Source organism: Malaya genurostris, chromosome 3 (assembly GCF_030247185.1).
Source record: "Malaya genurostris strain Urasoe2022 chromosome 3, Malgen_1.1, whole genome shotgun sequence".
NCBI classification, from domain to species: Eukaryota; Metazoa; Arthropoda; class Insecta; order Diptera; family Culicidae; genus Malaya; species Malaya genurostris.
Window position 1 is genome coordinate 175,591,692 of NC_080572.1, and position 19,550 is coordinate 175,611,241.

A 19,550-nucleotide genomic window follows, 5' to 3' on the forward strand; every position below is an offset into this window, starting at 1 on the left:
GCAAAGAATGAGCCTCACACAAGGATAATTAATTAAACGTTTAACTTTCTCTTTCGTTCGAGGCTGCTTATGACAAAGAAGGGTTTCAAAGTGAAATAAAATTTCAGTTATTAGATAAGATTAATTTCAATTAAATGTTGGGACCATTTGGCTTCGTCGCACAGTAGTTCGAATCAATAAAAACGTGGACATAAATCAGTAGCTGTTAAACCGTTCATTTAATGCATATTGTTGCTTTTAAGAAATTATTTACAAATATATACCGCGTAATTTGATTCTATCCCTAATTGTTCATGATCTACTTTGACAAAAAATATAACCGTTACTTTTTTTCTGAAGAGATAGAAATTTTTTTCTTCTACAAAGTTTTAGAACTATTGAAAATAATTTGCTTTGTCAAATATACCAAAAGTCTAGGTCGCACTGTTTCGGATATACAAAGCATTTTTATGGCAACCCCCTTAAAATCAGTTTTTTATTCATAAATTGTTTCGAGTTATTTTTTTATGCATACTTTTTTTGGAATAATTGAAGAAAATAAAAAATCCCATATTTTTGTTGAAGGTAGTGCACAGGTTTGTTGTTTCCTGGCAAAGTTATACAACATTTTACCTATGATAAAACCTTACACCGAAGCGAAATATGCAACTTTATGCAGCTGATTTTTACAAAATTTATAGGGAAAGATATGCTCAATACTATATAAAAAATCTAAGTGGAACTCGATGAAACTTTTTTTAGGCCTTTTCAAAGTTAGTTTTAGTTATTGAATTGTGACAACCCCCTTAAAACTAGTTTTCCAATCATAACTTGTTTGATGTTATTTTTTTATACATACTTTGTTTGTAACCTTGTACTGAAGCGAAATATGCAACGTAATGCAGCAAACTATTACAATACTTATAGGAAAATATATTCAGAATAAAATTTATGTTCCAATGAGAATATCCTGAGTACTATTTGTGTGACTCATTTTCACTATGGCCATGCCGAAACCATGAATGGTTAAGAAACGGAGGGCGTCACGCGTCTACTATTTCTGTAACTTACTTTTGCAGTGAGCGTAGAAATGAGCTATTGCAGTGAATCGTATCTTTAAGAAGAGCTGATAGCTCACAGCTCTTCTTAAAAGAACCACAGCTCGCCAGTTCACCGCACTGGTAAGCAGGGATGCCAGGTTCACGGATTAATCTGTGTTTCACAGATTTTCAACCTTCTGTAGATTTAAAAAATGGCACAGATTTTCATAAGTTTTTGAAAATTGTTACAGATTTACACAGATTCTGAAATCGATCACAGATTTGTGAAATTGATCACAGTTTTGCACCAAAAATTACAGTGGAAGGAAATAGTGAGACTTTTTTTTGCTTACCAAAAGGATTCCGATCAGCTATTATGGAAACGGGGAAACGTGCACAGATTTTTCACAGACAGGTTTTTGACTTAATCACAGAGTTTTGAAAAAATGAACTGGCATCCCTGCTGGTAAGGTGGAAACAAGTTTACGAGCTGAACGGATCTTCGGCTCTTGAAGAGCGAGTTATGAATGAGAAGAAATGTATGCATGAGCCTTTGTTCGTTCTTCCAAATGTGTATCTATCCTTTTTTAACAGACTGAAAGAGCCATTGTCAATAAGAAATCTTACCTCTTACTCAGTAGGCTAAGGTACATTCAGGGATGCCACTTTTGCAGATGTTTTCAAATATGACATAATAATAATTCGCAGACAAGTTAGTTCGCATAGCATTGTTATTTGTGCATCAATGATTTCGATCATGCATATGAAAGAATAACGGAGTAAGAAAAACGGCGCTCAATACAATACATTGAATCGATTCCTTTTAGTGAGCTGATCGGTTCGAAGTTGCTCACCGGTATGAGCTGCTTCGCACATCTCTAAGTTAGGGTCGCACGATCAACATATCGTCTTAAAAAACGTGTAGCTTCGCGATAACTCAATTTATTTAAACGCTTAAAAATGAAATCTCTTTGTTAAGGTTTGTACTTTTATAATACTTTTTCATATTTTATTTGGAAGGCATTTTTTTTCATTTTTTTAATATGTGTTGAACTTTTGATAGATTTTCAATATTGAAAACTAACTTTGAAAAGGCATAAAAAAATTGCATCGAGTTCCACTTAGATTTTTTCTAATATTGGTAATTGTCAAAAAGTAAACAAAATAAAAATCACAACAATTTGCTTAAGTTGCGCGTGCAAGCATGAATTTGTTTATGCGTGTTTACGCGCACTTTGTAGTAGATACTTAGGTAATAGAGGTAGATTCTACGTAGATAAAACAAAAAAACTGTTCTTATATCTTCAGCAAAAATACTTCAAATGTTTTTTTCTTAAAAATGAGACAGAAAAATTTTTTTTATGAAAAACAAAATTCTTTTTATTCGAAATTGGTACCAACAAAAATTAAGGTGTCACTTTCAAAAGAAACTTAAAATAATCTTATAAAACTTCTTCGAAGACACGTTAGCTCCTGAAAATCAGTGAAAGTCAGTACCGACTTTTGACCGTCTTTTTTCAGTTTCGAGGTGTATTTTTTCAGGTTAATCACTTAATTTTCAGACAAGTGGTTAAATTTTCAAAACCAAATATATTCCTATTAATTTCGGCATTCTAATTCACAATTTATAGTTTCACACTTCGGTTAACCAAGAGAAACCCTAAAATTTAGGAATTTGATCTATTGAATACAGTAGTAAAATTAAACGAAATATTGGTACAATGATGATTTTTTGAGAATATAGAACGGTTATGTAATTGCCGAAACAATGTCGGACACGAAAAATTCGGAAATGAACAACCCAAACCATATCAGTGGTGGATACCAGGACGAATGTTGAAGGATAAACGACAAATTTCATGACATCCTGGAATTGAATGCATATAGGTAGCGTCATGTCTTACCATCACATTTGGGACAACTAAATCCAAATAGCAAATGCTGTTCTTGTATTGTATCTTTTATCCCTTATCGTAACGATTGTGCGATTGGGAAAGCGCATTTTGCTTATATGATGTAAAACAAATTTCTTATTTGATATGTTCCACCGCAATAATATTTGTTATGTGAAAATTGGGTATGAAACTGCTCAAATAAACAAATTGTTCTGTCAGTTAAAGAACCGATTCAGAACATTATCTTTTCAGGTTTTTGTGTTTATTCCACCAGCAGATATGTGAATGATTTTAAAATATGTTACAGAAAAATTACAAGGATCAGCCCCATAGGGTTGTTCGAGCCATTGATGTGGAACAAGGCAACCAAAATTTCTAATGATCTACAATCAAACAGTTCAATCAATCGTCACACTTTTGAATGCCTAGATTTATCTTGATTAGGAACCAACACCGAACATTGTTTGTTTTATAGCCGACGAAATTACACCAATATCCCAAATGTATGCAATTATATCTTTGTACATACTTGCGATACGGATTCTGATATTAAAGCTTCTCTTTGTCAAGGCTTGTGTTCAAGTTTTGTATGCAAGCAGTGATTTTTATAGCGTTAAGTTTCTCTACCGTTCTGCGATTTCGGTTGAAGCGATAAACTATTTCTCATTATCAATCGAGTTCATCTTATACAAATTAGAAATTAATCTTACGCACTCAACATTTACCCTGGGGTAGTTTTCAATTTCTCAGGTGAAACGACATAACATGGAATTTCATCCGAGCTTGCATGACACAAGATTAGAGCATAGCGAATAGAAGCTTCAAATCGTGTTATGGCACTTTACGTCTTGCTGTCTAGAAACAACCTACCTCTAGCATGCTACGCGTAGGACTGAAACGTTAGCTATAATTTTGCTTCCATTTATAGATTCGCGTGTTTCCAACAGCTTCGCTTTTGCATCGATTGACCAATCAGAGCGATGCTTTCCCTTTGATATATCGCTTACCCCTTCAAAATCGTCGACTATGGCAGGGAAATCCGATATGCCGGAGATTTTCAGCAGATAAAATAGGACTCTGTCTTGTGTTTGTCTAGATGTATGTATGAGCTTGAGCTTGAGGCGCCGGCCAGGCCCGAACGTAGATCGTCTAAGGAATGGGAAGGGATGTTAGTCCAACACTTGTTGTTACTAGAGGCCGTATACAATACTGCGCACTCCACAAGTGTCACGGGAGAAGGATATTTGTTAGTAAAAATTTCAGTATTGGTAGTATTCGCGCGCGACCTAGTATGTTCCGGTTTCAAGATGCTCGGATGCACCACTAAACTCACTGACTTCCCGAGTGAACGTTTCAACAATATCCTATATTGAAGTCCCGGGAAGTCTTGATTCACAGCTCTTTTTCGAGAAGACTGAAGAAAAATTTGCAATACTGTCGCGTAAAGAATAAAAACTTCCATTTTTGCCTTTCTCATATAGAAAGGCTATGCAATCACTGTGAAAATCGACTTTTTAACCGAGGCCCGGAGGGCCGAATGTCATATACCATTCGACTCAGCTCGACGAACTGAGCAAATGTCTGTGTGTGTGTATGTGTCCGTGTCCGTGTGTGTGTGTGTGTGTGTGTGTGTGTGTAACGAAAATATGCACTCACTTTTCTCAAAGATGGCTAAACCGATTTTCACAAACAAAGATTCAAATGAAAGGTATTATGGTCCCATAGCTTGCTATTGAATTTCATTTAAATGTGACTTCCCGTTCCGGAGTTATATGGTAATATGTAAAAATTTGAGAAAAAGTTTGCACTCAACTATCTCTGGAACATCTCAACCGATTTCCACAAACTAAGATTCAAATGAAAGGTCTTATAATATCCTACAAATTTGTAGAACATTTTATCTGGATTCAACTTCCGGTTCCGGAACTGTAGCGTGATAAGTCGAAAATTACCAATTTTATTAGTATTTTTCCACGAACTATGGTTAAAAATAGGTACAAATACCATAAAACTTTCGGATAAATTCTTCTAGTTTGCAGAGCTTGTTAGTTTGTGGGCATGAAAACTTAATTCGGTACTACTGGTCCCCTCTTTTCCTGTTCCGAGAGCACCGAAAGTGGAGAAGAAAAACTCCTAAAACTAAATTCACTTCAATTTCTCTGGGATGCTTGAACCGATTTTCACAAATCTTGATTTGAATTAAAGTTCATACTGTCTTTAAAGCTACTATGAAATTTCATCCGGATCCGACTTCCGGTTCCGCAGTTACAGGACGATGAGTATCAAAGTTTTCAAATCGCCATATAGAGTGACAATATGTACAACACCGAAAGAAGAAGAAAACACAAAACGAACAAGGCGTGCTTTGTTCTATTTCGTACACGTTGTGTAGTGATGTCAATATTAATAATAATAATAATAATAATAATAATAATAATAATAATAATAATAATAATAATAATAATAATAATAATAATAATAATAATAATAATAATAATAATAATAATAATATTATTAATAATAATAATAATAATAATAATAATAATAATAATAATAATAATAATACTATTAACATTAATAATAATAATAATAAACAGTTCCAATTAGTAGGTCATATTTGTTGGTAGCAAACGAACCAACTTCGGCTATTCCGTTCATCTGAATCCGGTTTCGGAAGAATTGAAAATAGTGATTAAAAACTGCAAAAAGGATCTCTTACTTTTCTTGGAGATGGCCAAATCGATTTTCACAAACTTTTTCTTTAATTTTTTGTGGATACTACTTTCGGTTCCGGAACTGCAGGTTAAACAGAATTTGTAGAGTTTGTGAGATTAGGTCCGAACAAATTTTCCTATTTCTATTCAATAACAATTGTTTTTGCGAATTTCACGGTTATATATATGATGTAATGAGTAATATGAGAAAGACATCACTACACCACTAGGTGGATTAAAATAGGTTTTTATTCATGAAATTACGTGATACAAAATAAACGAGTGAAAAGGATTTAGACAAAATAGTTGATTCATTGCATTGACATATTCTAAACAGTTTTTATAAAATCGTTTTAAATCACCAAATAAAGTTCAACAGCGAGACCATTCTGCACTATGCGGCTGCTCGGCCATCCATGGAAGTTGTCCATCAATGTCAACTTCCCTTTCTGAGCAGCCTAGATAGCCGTGTAGTGTCGGTAGCGGTTTCCCAGCTGGCTAAGAATAATGCTACGGTCCACCTGTACCGGTGGTATAAGTCCACCAAACAGGTAAGCCGTGTAATGCAGCAAGCCCTGCGATCTGTTGAGCAATGGTGTTGTCAGGTTGGATTATCTGTAAATCCGGGCAAAACATCAATGGTGCTTTCCACTCGTCGTAGGATAATCACAGGAGCTCGTCCGTTACAGTTTTTCGGTTCAGATGTCACTGTGGTTGATCAAGTTATATACGTCGGAGTTATTCTTGATTCAAAACTGAATTGGTCTGCTCACATTGACTTCAGGATTAAAAGAGCTTGCATGGCTTTCAGCCAATGCAGACGAGCTTTTGGAAAATCATGGGGACTCAAACCCAGATACATTAATTGGATCTACAAAACTATCGTTAGACCAATTTTAGCCTACGGATGTCTTGTATGGTGGTAGAAAGAAGAAGTTGCGACAGTTCAGTCAAAGCTAAATCATCTCCAAAGGATGGTCCTAATGGCGATGACAGGAGCATTCACGACTACTCTTACTGCTTCTCTAGAGGCACTACTGTGCATTAAACCACTACACGTATTCCTAAAACAAGAAGCATTATCTTGTGCATACCGTTTTAAGGTTACATGGCTTTGGAACAGTAACCCTATAGACTGTGCTACTTGCCACACTCGCTTAAGGTCTCAAATGGTTACCTGGGATGAGTATTTACTCGCTCCTAGTGACCTAACTCTCACATGCAGTTCTCCTTTCAAAACATTCAATGTGAGATATGCTCTTCGTGAGGAATCCACCTTAAATAGGGTTCAGCAGATTGTTTGGCATCCTTTAAGGGCTACCAAATTTACTTCTGCTCGTACATACTGCGAATCGTTCTGCATTCTTCCGGGAGTGCAGAATGGTGTCGCTTTTGTAAAATCTCTAAATCCTCTCGGGGGTTGGAGGTTTTATTAACTGTGCATCGTTCATCAGAAAGAACGCACATAGTAACAAACCTAAAACAAAGGTTTTACAGCAGATTGTTCGGGACCTCGTAGAGGTTCAGTATTTACTTCTGCTGTCACTAAATGTGATCCCCAGCAGATTGTTCAGCATCCCTTAGGGATGCAGAATTTACTTCTGCTTTTTTGTGTTTTTGTGTCGTCAATTTTCCCCATTCCCCTATTCCAAACCTTACCATTTCCTTTCAATCCTTCCCTCATATATCGGGAAAATGATGCTAAAAACAAATTGATGGCAAGGCACAAATCTCCAAATATCAAGGGGAACGTGCCATTTGAGCCAATTTGTTCTGATTCCTGATTCCTGAGATTAGGTCCGAACAAATTTTCCTATTTCTATTCAATAACAATTGTTTTTGCGAATTTCACGGTTATATATATGATGTAATGAGTAATATGAGAAAGGTATCACTACACCACTAGGTGGATTAAAATAGGTTTTTATTCATGAAATTACGCGATACAAAATAAACGAGTGAAAAGGATTTAGACAAAATAGTTGATTCATTGCATTGACATATTCTAAACAGTTTTTATAAAATCGTTTTAAATCACCAAATAAAGTTCAACAGATTTCACGCGCGTCTTGGTTCTTTATTATTTCCATTTTATAATTCTAATTATTTATTAAAACTAATAATTGGATATATTGGTTGATCTGGGCAGCCGGCTACCGAGAAAAATATTAATTTATTGTATGAAATATTAATATCAAGTATTTTTTTACTATGTATTCAAAATACCGATATATGTTATCTCTGTTGTTAACTTTGTAATATCAACGGATTTGCGTACGCTAGATGGAAATTGATAGGTTGAATGAAGAGATAATTTAGTAAAATAGAGTAATCAGAAGTGAAAAGTTGAGAATATCTGATAACTGAAAGGAAAAAGAAACTCCTGCAATTGTCGCATTTTACGACATGGAAGCAGGAATCAAGTGGATCTATTCTTGATTCATTTTTTTTTCTGCCGGATTCCACACGGCATCTAGGCTGGTACTGTCCGGAGAGAGCTAATAAGTACTATCAATCTCCTAGTGGACCCAAGCCCCGTGTGTTTGTCTAGATGTATGTATGATACCAAAATAATGTTACTCACTTTTCTCGGATTCACAAACTTAGATTTAAATGAAAGGTCTTATGGTCCCATAGCCTGCTATTTAATTTCATCCTGATCCGATATCCGATTCCGGAGATACAGTGTGATATGCACCAAAAATATGGAAAATATATGCACGAACTTTTTCCAAAGATGATTGAACCGATTTTTACAAACTTAGATTCAAATAAAATATTTTATAGTCCCATAGCTTGCTATTGAGTTTCATTTGGTTATAGGGTAAAAAGTAAAAATTAAGTATAAAATATGTGCTCGATTTTATCGAAAATGGCTTGGCCGATTTTCACAAACTAAGATTCAAACGAAAGGTCTTAAAATTATTGAAAAATTTCTAGAAAAAAATTTCATCCGGATCCGACTTCTAGTCTCGAAACAAGTGTAAGATAAGTGAAAAATTTTCAATTTCATATGTTTTTTTTTGTTGTCATTAACGATGGTAGACGCAAGTACAAATCCCATAAAACTGTCTGATAATTTTTTTGTTGTGCGATGTGAGGCGACTGTCGAGACTTTTTTCAAACGTTGGAGAACTGAATGTGTTCTTTTAAGGCAATAGCCGTCCCTCTTTTCGTGTGGTCTACATTGCATTCTACATTATAACCAGGTAGCGAGAGTTGCTCGTTTTCAACCTCCTGTAAGAAAACAATGTCGATATCCAACGTTCGTAGAAAACTATGAAGTGCGTTTAGTTTGGTGGGATTGGTTATTGTGTTTATGTTTACAGTTGCGACGTTGTAACTGTAACTGTAACTGTAACTGATGTTCTCCATCATCTTCAGTCGATTCGTCGCCATCGTCTTGTAGTGGTTTTTTCCTGGCGGACGACCGAGAGAGCGTCGGCTAGCAGTCGTTGATCGATCTGTGTCATTACCATCATTTTTGATATCATTGGGTGCTGGTTTGCGTTGTGAGTCTCCAGAACTAATAGTCCCATAGTGCTTGGAGGCTGGGGGACTTGAATGTTGTATCGTCAGATTTGTATCTGCGAGAGGAGTCAGTTACCGTTTATTTTTATTTTTATTTGTGATTTTACAGTGTGTGTGTCAGATTTCGGTAGTATTTCGTTCACTTGCTTCGACTGAGTTTCCGAAATGACGGAAATCGGTAGCTTCGGGACAGACGGGTTGTTGTTGACTTGCAGCTTTGTTTTCTCAGAGATGCTTGAACCGATCTGAGAACTTTTCCATTCTGAAGGTTATACTAGTTGATGCACAAATAAACTTTTTTGTTTTCTTTTGAGAATCAATGAATATTATTTCGAAACATATCGAAGAATAGAATACATGAAACTATTAAAGATATGCGAAAGGCGTCATTACACCACTGTGTGGACTAAAATAGGTTTGCTGTTGTACGTTAAGCAAGAAACATTTTATATACCGGATCACACTTTATTTCGACATAAAACAGTAAGCCAACACGCAAGAATTTAGATCGAACACAAGTAGTTAAATTGGGCTCCCTGTTAGATATGAAGCACATTGTACATGTTGAGCAATTGTACCAATAGTCATTCCATTAGTCGAGTCACTAAGTTAGTTCGTTAATCACGCGATTCCATCAGAGCCAGTCTCTTAGTAGGAAAATTAGATGGTGAAATGTGCAATTATGCTCCTATAGAGCGAATGTTTCAATTTTCATCTCATTCTTTTAACCAAAGCATTTTACGCGGTTACGGGTCCTCTACATATCCAATAAGTATTCCATCGATGCTGTTGCTACACGTGCAGTATGCTTTCGATCGAGCTACTAAACAATTATTTGATAAACACAGGATTTAGTTGATCGGCTTATCCAATATGGCAATGCTTAACGAATAAAACAGCGAAATATTTAGAATCCTCTCATTCGCTATTCATGGAACTGAAAACAATTTGAATCATGTAAAGTCGGGCAACAGATGACGTAAAATCCTGATGAAAAACAAACTGCAAACATTAATTCAATAAAAATAGAACTGGGAAGCCCAATTTCGCTTTCCATTTTCAATAACATATCTCAAATACTTGGAAAAAATACTTTCTTTCTCATAGAAAATTTATCATTGCCAATCCCCGTCGCCAGTTGCTCGGAGGTTGCTCTTACCATAAGCACTTAATTCAGCACAATGACGGTTGCCATTACGACTTTTGTGGTCTCGTAAAACTTTTTGTTCTTTGATAGACTGTGTAGGTGTACCGCCACCTCCTCCCGTCATCTAATTTTCGCCATTACCCAAACGGTTGAGAAATGTCTCGTACTTTAGAATGCCATTTAATCATCATTTTCACTCAATCATTTTCAGTAACACCATACACTGTTTTTATTAACAATTCAACTATACTTCGCTTTGACGTCAACCGTTAGAATGGAGCAATATTGCAGTTCGACGAGGCATGGTAGGTCCAAAAACGCGAACTCTTTGCAATAAACCAGCAAACATAATCGATTTCGCACAGTACAGCTAGCAGAACTTTATTGATCAAAACAACTGATTATTTTTAGACCTACTTAGCTAGGCAGACAGGCAACGTTTACCGAATCAAATATTCATGATGTCTTCAGATTGAAAGTTAATCAATTTAACCCAGAGCAGCTAAGAAGTAAATAGCTCTTGTTTCACGGACCCGTTTATCGTACAGTTTATTACAATTTTGACCATCGTAGCCATAAAATTAGGCTGGTCACTCGAGACTCGTGTACAGGTCGGTAAACGGACGGCCCCAATTTCATCTCAAAAAGCAATTTCAAATCGTGAAAAATGAATGATTTTCATCTTGTTTTCGTTTATTGGTTCGAAGTTATTGGAGTTTACGAATCGAAAATTCAACTTTCCTACAGAATTTTGATGCATATAAGTCGCCCTATATGGAATTACGACACAATCAATCTGTGCTTAGCTCCAATAATCATTCCAACCATTAATTTGAGTGAGAGTGCAATAATAGCAGCGTGGCATAATTTTCGAACTATTTTTCCATTCATGCGAAGAGGTTGTGTTTCGATTGTACTGGCTCGTCAGTTAACGGCTGCTACCGAGACAATTCTAAGCTTCAGGTAGTTAAACTGCCCATAGCAAACACAATATTCGGGGCGTTTCCCGACTGGAAAGCTAGCAACAAAGGCCATCCCGTTCATACGCACAGAGGTGCGAGAGCATAGAAGTGACGAGTCACAGAGGTGCCATCGCATAAAGGTGCGAAGACGAAGGGGTGCAAAGGCACAGAGGTGCTAAAGCAACCCAGTGCTGATCTACCAGGTACCAGAATTTGTACGCTGCGTAGGATCAAAAGAGACGGCATATATCGCGAGGTGCTACACTGCAAGCATCGCATTTGATCGCCACCAAGAGCAAAAGCACTGTACCTGGGGTCAGGTACAGGCAGCACAGCAAGTGCAGTGGTGTCCACAACGACGGCAGAGCAACTGAGATAGCAGTAAACGACAGAAGACTGCCAATTGGAAACAGCAGAAGACTGCCAATTGGAAATCGTTGGAAGAGCTTCACGTCGTTCTTCACGATAAAGGAACAGAGACATCAGCTACAAGGTAGATTTAATTTAATTTATTTTTTATTTCTTATATCTGAAATTTTACTAAACATAAGTTTTTATTTTGGTATTATAAATTTACAAAAAAATTTAATATAATGGATGATCTCATGGAAGATCATCCGAATCCGATTCCGGATACTAGTAAGAGTTTAAATACTCCGAGGGCTAAACATTATCCACAGGGTACCACTGGGCCATGGATAGTCTATCTTCGAAAAAAAAGAAAAGATTTTAAACTTGATGCAAATTACAAAGGATTTGACATCACATTTCTCTGAAGTTAAAGAAATCTGTAAGGTTAATAGAGATAAAATTCGAGTTGTTGTTAACGACTTGAAACAGGCAAACGATATTGTAACCTGTAAATTATTTGCTATTGAATATCGAGTTTACATTCCATCGAAGGAGGTAGAAATTGACGGTGTTGTGACTGAAGCAAGTCTGACAGCAGATGATTTACTTAAAAATGGAGTTGGCCGTTTTAAAAACTCCATGCTTGAGGGAGTTAAGGTACTCGATTGCAAACAATTGTACACAGCATCTATTGTCGATGGAAAAAAGTCTTATCGTCCCTCAGATTCGTTTCGCGTAACATTTGCCGGATCTGCATTGCCTAGCCATGTCTATATCGATAAAATTCGTCTTCCTGTTCGGCTTTTCGTACCGCATGTTATGAATTGCACGAACTGTAAAAAATTCGGACATACAGCTACTTACTGTAGTAATAAGTCCAAATGTATCAAATGTCAAGGGCCTCATAAGGATAATCTTTGCGATAAAGATGTTGAAAAATGTGTTTATTGTGGGGAAAGTCCTCATGATGATCTTTCAGTGTGCGCTGCATTTAAGCTGCGTAAAGACAAAATGAAGCTTTCTTTAAAAGCACGGTCTAAGCGCACATATGAGGAAATGCTTAAAACGGTCATACATGTCTCCCCTTTGGAAACCGAAAACGGTTTTTCAAATCTTGCAGAGCCAGAGGAATCTGACTCTGACGGAAATAGTGAAGATACCTCGTTTGTCACTCCTCAAGGGTCTGTTAAGAGGAGATTACCAAACCATAAAATACCAAAAAAGACACCTAAAATTACACCTTCAAAAAAAGATCCCCGTGTTAAAGCTAAAAAGCCAAATTTAAAACCAAAAACTGTGCCTCCTGGTTTGTCAAATTCACAAACCAATCCAGGAACTAGCTCAAGAAAAGACAATAATCCAGTGGGCTCTATTTCACATTCACCAACAGGATTACTGAAATTTTCGGAAATTGTTGAATGGATTTTCGCTGCATTCAATATTTCTGAACCTCTAAAGACCATCATAACAGCATTCCTTCCAATAGCTAGAACTTTTTTGAAACAGTTATCAGCTCAATGGCCAGCTCTTTCAGGTTTGGTATCATTTGATGGATAATTTATCATCCGCCGCAAATGATTCAATCACTGTCCTGCAGTGGAATTGTCGAAGCATCATGCCAAAACTTGATTCATTTAAAGTTTTGTTGCATAGTCAAAAATGTGATGTATTTGCTTTATGCGAAACATGGCTTACTTCAAACATAGCTTTAAATTTTAATGATTTTAACATTATACGTCTCGATAGAGACTCTCCGTATGGTGGAGTGCTTTTAGGAATTAAGAAATGTTATTCCTTTTATAGATTAAACATTCCTTCGACTTCTAGTATAGAAGTTGTTGCATGTCAAATAAACATTAAAGGAAAGGACATTTGCATTGCTTCGATATATATTCCTCCAAGAGCTCAAGTTGGACAACGACAGCTTAATGGAATTGTCGAAGCCCTTCCTGCTCCACGTTTGATTTTAGGAGATTTCAATTCGCACGGAATGATGTGGGGTTCCGTTTACAATGATAGCAGATCATCTCTAATATATAATATTTGCGACAATTTTAGCATGACGGTACTAAATATGGGTAGCATGACACGGATCCCAAGACCTCCTGCACGTCCAAGTGCATTAGATTTATCTCTTTGTTCGACTTCAATTCGACTAGATTGCACCTGGAAAGTATTTCCTGATTTACATGGTAGCGATCATTTACCAATCATCATCTCAATTAGCAGTAACAAAGGCATTGCTAATTCAGTTAATATTCCATATGATTTGACAAAAAATATTGACTGGATTAAATACCAAAGTAATATTTCAAGTGTCTCAACTTCAATGGAAGAGCTTCCCCCACTTGAAGAATATGACTTCCTCGTTTGTTCGATTCTGGAGGCCGCAGAACAAGCCCAAACCAAACGATTTCTTGGTCCATCGTCTAACAGAAGGCCTCCAAACCATTGGTGGGACAAAGAGTGCTCAGATGCTAAGCACGCGAAACAAAATGCTTTCAAGACGTTTTTAAAACGAGGAGGAGGAACTCCTCAGAATTTTGAAAATTTCTTGACTTTAGAAACCAAGTACAAGAGCATACTTCGGGCCAAGAAATGTAGCTATTGGAGACATTTTGTCGAAGGTTTGTCAAGAGAAACCTCAATGAGCACTCTTTGGAATACGGCCAGACGAATGAGGAATCGTAACGTAGGAAATGAGAGTGAGGAATACTCGAACCGATGGATATTCGATTTTGCGAGGAAAGTTTGTCCAGATTCTGTTCCTACGCATAGCATTATAAGGGAATCTTTTCCAAATAATGGTTCCATTGATAGCCCCTTTTCAATGATGGATTTTTCCATAGCACTCATGTCTTGTAACAATAACGCTCCTGGGTTGGACAGAATTAAATTCAACTTGGTGAAGAATCTGCCCGACCTCGCAAAAAGACGTTTGTTGGAATTGTTTAACAAGTTTCTTGAGCAAAATATTGTTCCACCTGACTGGAGGCAAGTGAAAGTTATCGCCATTCAAAAGCCGGGGAAACCAGCTTCCAATCACAACTCATATAGACCCATTGCGATGTTGTCCTGCATCAGAAAATTGTTCGAAAAAATTATTCTACGACGTCTCGACACTTGGGTCGAGACGAACGGTTTGTTGTCAGATACTCAGTTTGGCTTCCGTAGAAATAAAGGGACGAATGATTGCCTTGCATTACTTTCGTCTGACATCCAAATTGCCTTCGCTCAAAAGCAACAAATGGCATCTGTATTTTTAGACATTAAAGGAGCATTTGATTCAATTTCCATTGATGTTCTTTCAGACAAGCTCCACCAACATGGACTTCCACCGGTTATAAATAATTATTTGCACAACCTTTTGTCAAAGAAACGCATGCATTTTTCACATGGCGATTTGGCAACATTCAGAATTAGCTACATGGGTCTACCGCAAGGCTCATGCCTCAGTCCGCTCCTTTATAATTTTTACGTGAATGACATTGACAGCTGTCTAGTAACCCCATGTACACTAAGACAATTGGCAGATGATGGCGTAGTTTCAGTTACTGGACCCAAAGCTATTGATCTGCAAAAACCATTGCAAGATACCTTAGATAATTTGTCCGTTTGGGCTGTTCATCTGGGTATCGAATTCTCTGCGGAGAAAACAGAGCTGGTCGTCTTTTCAAGAAAGCATGATCCCGCGCAGCTTCAGCTTCATATGATGGGAAGAATGATCCAACAGGTTTTGACTTTCAAATACCTTGGGGTGTGGTTTGATTCCAAATGCACGTGGGGAGGACACATTAGGTTTCTGATAACAAAATGCCAACAAAGAGTAAATTTTCTTCGAACAATAACAGGATCTTGGTGGGGTGCTCATCCGGAAGATCTAATAAAATTGTATCAAACAACGATACTTTCAGTGATGGAATATGGATGCGTTTGCTTTCGTTCCGCTGCAAACTCTCATATTATCAAACTGGAGCGAATTCAGTATCGTTGTTTGCGAATTGCTTTAGGGTGCATGCATTCGACACATACAATGAGTCTTGAAGTTCTGGCGGGAGTTCTTCCATTGAAAGATCGTTTATGGGAGCTTTCATCGCGACTGCTAATAATATGTGAGGTACTGAATCCCCTGGTTATTAATAACTTCGAAAGGCTAGTTGCGCTTCAATCTCAAACAAGATTCATGACAGTATATTTTAACCATATGTCACAGGAAATCAACCCTTCAAGATACATTCCTATCCGTGTCAGCTTCCTAAATGTCCCTGACTCAACTTTATTTTTCGACACATCCATGCAGCGCGAAGTGCGTGGAATCCCGGAACACCTACGCTCGATGGAAATCCCAAAAATATTTACAAGTAAGTTCAGGCATATTGACTCTGAGAAAATATTTTACACGGACGGATCACGAATTGAAGAGGCTACTGGGTTTGGTATATTCAACAATAATGTTTCGGTCTCATTCAGGCTTCAAGAACCTGCATCTGTTTATATAGCAGAGTTAGCAGCAGTTCATTATAGCTTGAGTGTAATCGTCACATTATCTCCAAACCATTATTTTCTTTTCACAGATAGTCTAAGTGCAATTGAAGCTATTCGCTCAAACGCCGCTTGCAAAAATGAACCTTTTTTCTTGGCCAAAATAAAACAGTGCCTGAACGTCATATTGTATAATAATTATCAAATCACAATAGTTTGGGTTCCGGCTCATTGCTCCATTCCAGGCAATGAAAGAGCCGATATTTTAGCCAAACGTGGTGCTATTGAGGGTGAAATTTATGAGAGACCGATTGCTTTCAACGAATTCTATAGCGCGTCCCGCCAAAGAACACTTGCCAGCTGGCAAGCTTCTTGGGATAAAGATGATCTGGGTCGGTGGATGCACTCAATTATTCCTAAAATATCGACAAAGGCATGGTTCAGGGGACTGGATGTGAGTAGAGATTTCATTCGTGTGATGTCCAGACTCATGTCCAATCACTACACGTTAGATGCACATCTCCTTCGAATTGGACTTTCCGAGACTAATCATTGTGCTTGCGGCGAAGGTTACCGCGATATTGACCATGTTGTTTGGACATGCGTGGAGTTTCGTGATGTCAGATCTCAACTAATAAATTCCTTGCGTACCCAAGGTAGACTATCCAATGTCCCAGTTCGCGACATTCTTGCTTGTCGTAACCTTCCATACATGAAACTTCTTTATCATTTCATTAAATCCATTGGAGTTCCAATTTAAATTTTATTTTATGTTAGACTGTTTTCTCTTCCATGAGTTCAACCAATAGCCAACTATAGGATATTGAATATAAGTGGTGAACTGATACAAACAATCCTGAAATAGTTATAAGATCATGTACAAAATAAATGTATTTTATTTAATGTAATTTAAAATAGCAACTCGCTTGATAAAAACAGTGTTTAGATTAACTAATGAGTACCAACATACTAATATGATATTCGAAATGTATTAGGTTTAAACTACTATGTATTGTGGATGCCACGGCGAAGAAAAACTTATGTATATTGCCTATGAAATAAACGTATTTATGAAAAAAAAAAAGAATGTTTAAATTAGTCTCTACACATTGGTCTATAATGAAATGTTCAAAAAAAATTTGTTTTGGTAAGAACTAGTGTTCTGGTTTCTACAGAAGTTATCACATATATAGCAAGCAAGAGCCATTCGCCCTAGGTTTCTCTTTGCACGAAGACAGCACTGTGTCTTGGGACAGAAGCCGAGCATTGCAAATAAACAAGATATTCAATAAGTTCGAATACACTTTAAAAATGAGCCAAAAAATGAAAATACTAACTATTCTTTTCTATTACTTTACTTCAAGAATGCGGAACGATTCGCAATATTTATGAGCAACAGTAAATTCGGTCCCCGTAAGGGATACTAAACAATCTGCTAAAACCTTTAGTCAATACCGAAAGGAACCCCTCTGAGTTTAGCTTCTTACCACATTGAGTGAGAAACGATAGAAAGTCCTTTAGTTTTAGCTGACCATACACAGATTCAACCAAGAATGGAGAACCAAAAACCCGGATACGTAGCTGCGTCATTGCGGGACAGTCATATGATCAGATGATATATTTAGATAATTAAGTTAAGAGAGAAACAGTCACTACATGCACATCACATACATGAATTTTTCTAGTGCTCTTTATACTCCGTATGCACGTAATATTGCAGTCATACAAAATTTTCTTTCGACCGCTCAGCAAATAACACTGGCTTTGTCTGGCTATTCTTGAACGATTATACCACACGAGACACGGTCGAATTGTCGATTCCCAACTGATTCACGATCCATCTGTGGACATAATCTAGGTTTTGCACGCCCGCGCCTTTAAAATTCTAAGCTTCAGGTAGTTAAACTGCCCATAGCAAACACAATATTCGGGGCGTTTCCCGACTGGAAAGCTAGCAACGAAGGCCATCCCGTTCATACGCACAGAGGTGCGAGAGCATAGAAGTGACGAGTCACAGAGGTGCCATCGCATAAAGGTGCGAAGACGAAGGGGTGCAAAGGCACAGAGGTGCTAAAGCAACCCAGTGCTGATCTACCAGGTACCAGAATTTGTACGCTGCGTAGGATCAAAAGAGACGGCATATATCGCGAGGTGCTACACTGCAAGCATCGCATTTGATCGCCACCAAGAGCAAAAGCACTGTACCTGGGGTCAGGTACAGGCAGCACAGCAAGTGCAGTGGTGTCCACAACGACGGCAGAGCAACTGAGATAGCAGTAAACGACAGAAGACTGCCAATTGGAAACAGCAGAAGACTGCCAATTGGAAATCGTTGGAAGAGCTTCACGTCGTTCTTCACGATAAAGGAACAGAGACATCAGCTACAAGGTAGATTTAATTTAATTTATTTTTTATTTCTTATATCTGAAATTTTACTAAACATAAGTTTTTATTTTGGTATTATAAATTTACAAAAAAATTTAATATAATGGATGATCTCATGGAAGATCATCCGAATCCGATTCCGGATACTAGTAAGAGTTTAAATACTCCGAGGGCTAAACATTATCCACAGGGTACCACTGGGCCATGGATAGTCTATCTTCGAAAAAAAAGAAAAGATTTTAAACTTGATGCAAATTACAAAGGATTTGACATCACATTTCTCTGAAGTTAAAGAAATCTGTAAGGTTAATAGAGATAAAATTCGAGTTGTTGTTAACGACTTGAAACAGGCAAACGATATTGTAACCTGTAAATTATTTGCTATTGAATATCGAGTTTACATTCCATCGAAGGAGGTAGAAATTGACGGTGTTGTGACTGAAGCAAGTCTGACAGCAGATGATTTACTTAAAAATGGAGTTGGCCGTTTTAAAAACTCCATGCTTGAGGGAGTTAAGGTACTCGATTGCAAACAATTGTACACAGCATCTATTGTCGATGGAAAAAAGTCTTATCGTCCCTCAGATTCGTTTCGCGTAACATTTGCCGGATCTGCATTGCCTAGCCATGTCTATATCGATAAAATTCGTCTTCCTGTTCGGCTTTTCGTACCGCATGTTATGAATTGCACGAACTGTAAAAAATTCGGACATACAGCTACTTACTGTAGTAATAAGTCCAAATGTATCAAATGTCAAGGGCCTCATAAGGATAATCTTTGCGATAAAGATGTTGAAAAATGTGTTTATTGTGGGGAAAGTCCTCATGATGATCTTTCAGTGTGCGCTGCATTTAAGCTGCGTAAAGACAAAATGAAGCTTTCTTTAAAAGCACGGTCTAAGCGCACATATGAGGAAATGCTTAAAACGGTCATACATGTCTCCCCTTTGGAAACCGAAAACGGTTTTTCAAATCTTGCAGAGCCAGAGGAATCTGACTCTGACGGAAATAGTGAAGATACCTCGTTTGTCACTCCTCAAGGGTCTGTTAAGAGGAGATTACCA

General features: G+C 37.3%; 1 protein-coding gene across 7 annotated transcripts in view; it reads right to left on the minus strand.

Annotated features, from left to right (window-relative positions):
- The window catches only part of LOC131434739 (protein furry), a 433,830-nt gene that overhangs the window by 21,858 nt on the left and 392,422 nt on the right, over nt 1-19,550 (minus strand). The window lies entirely within an intron of this gene.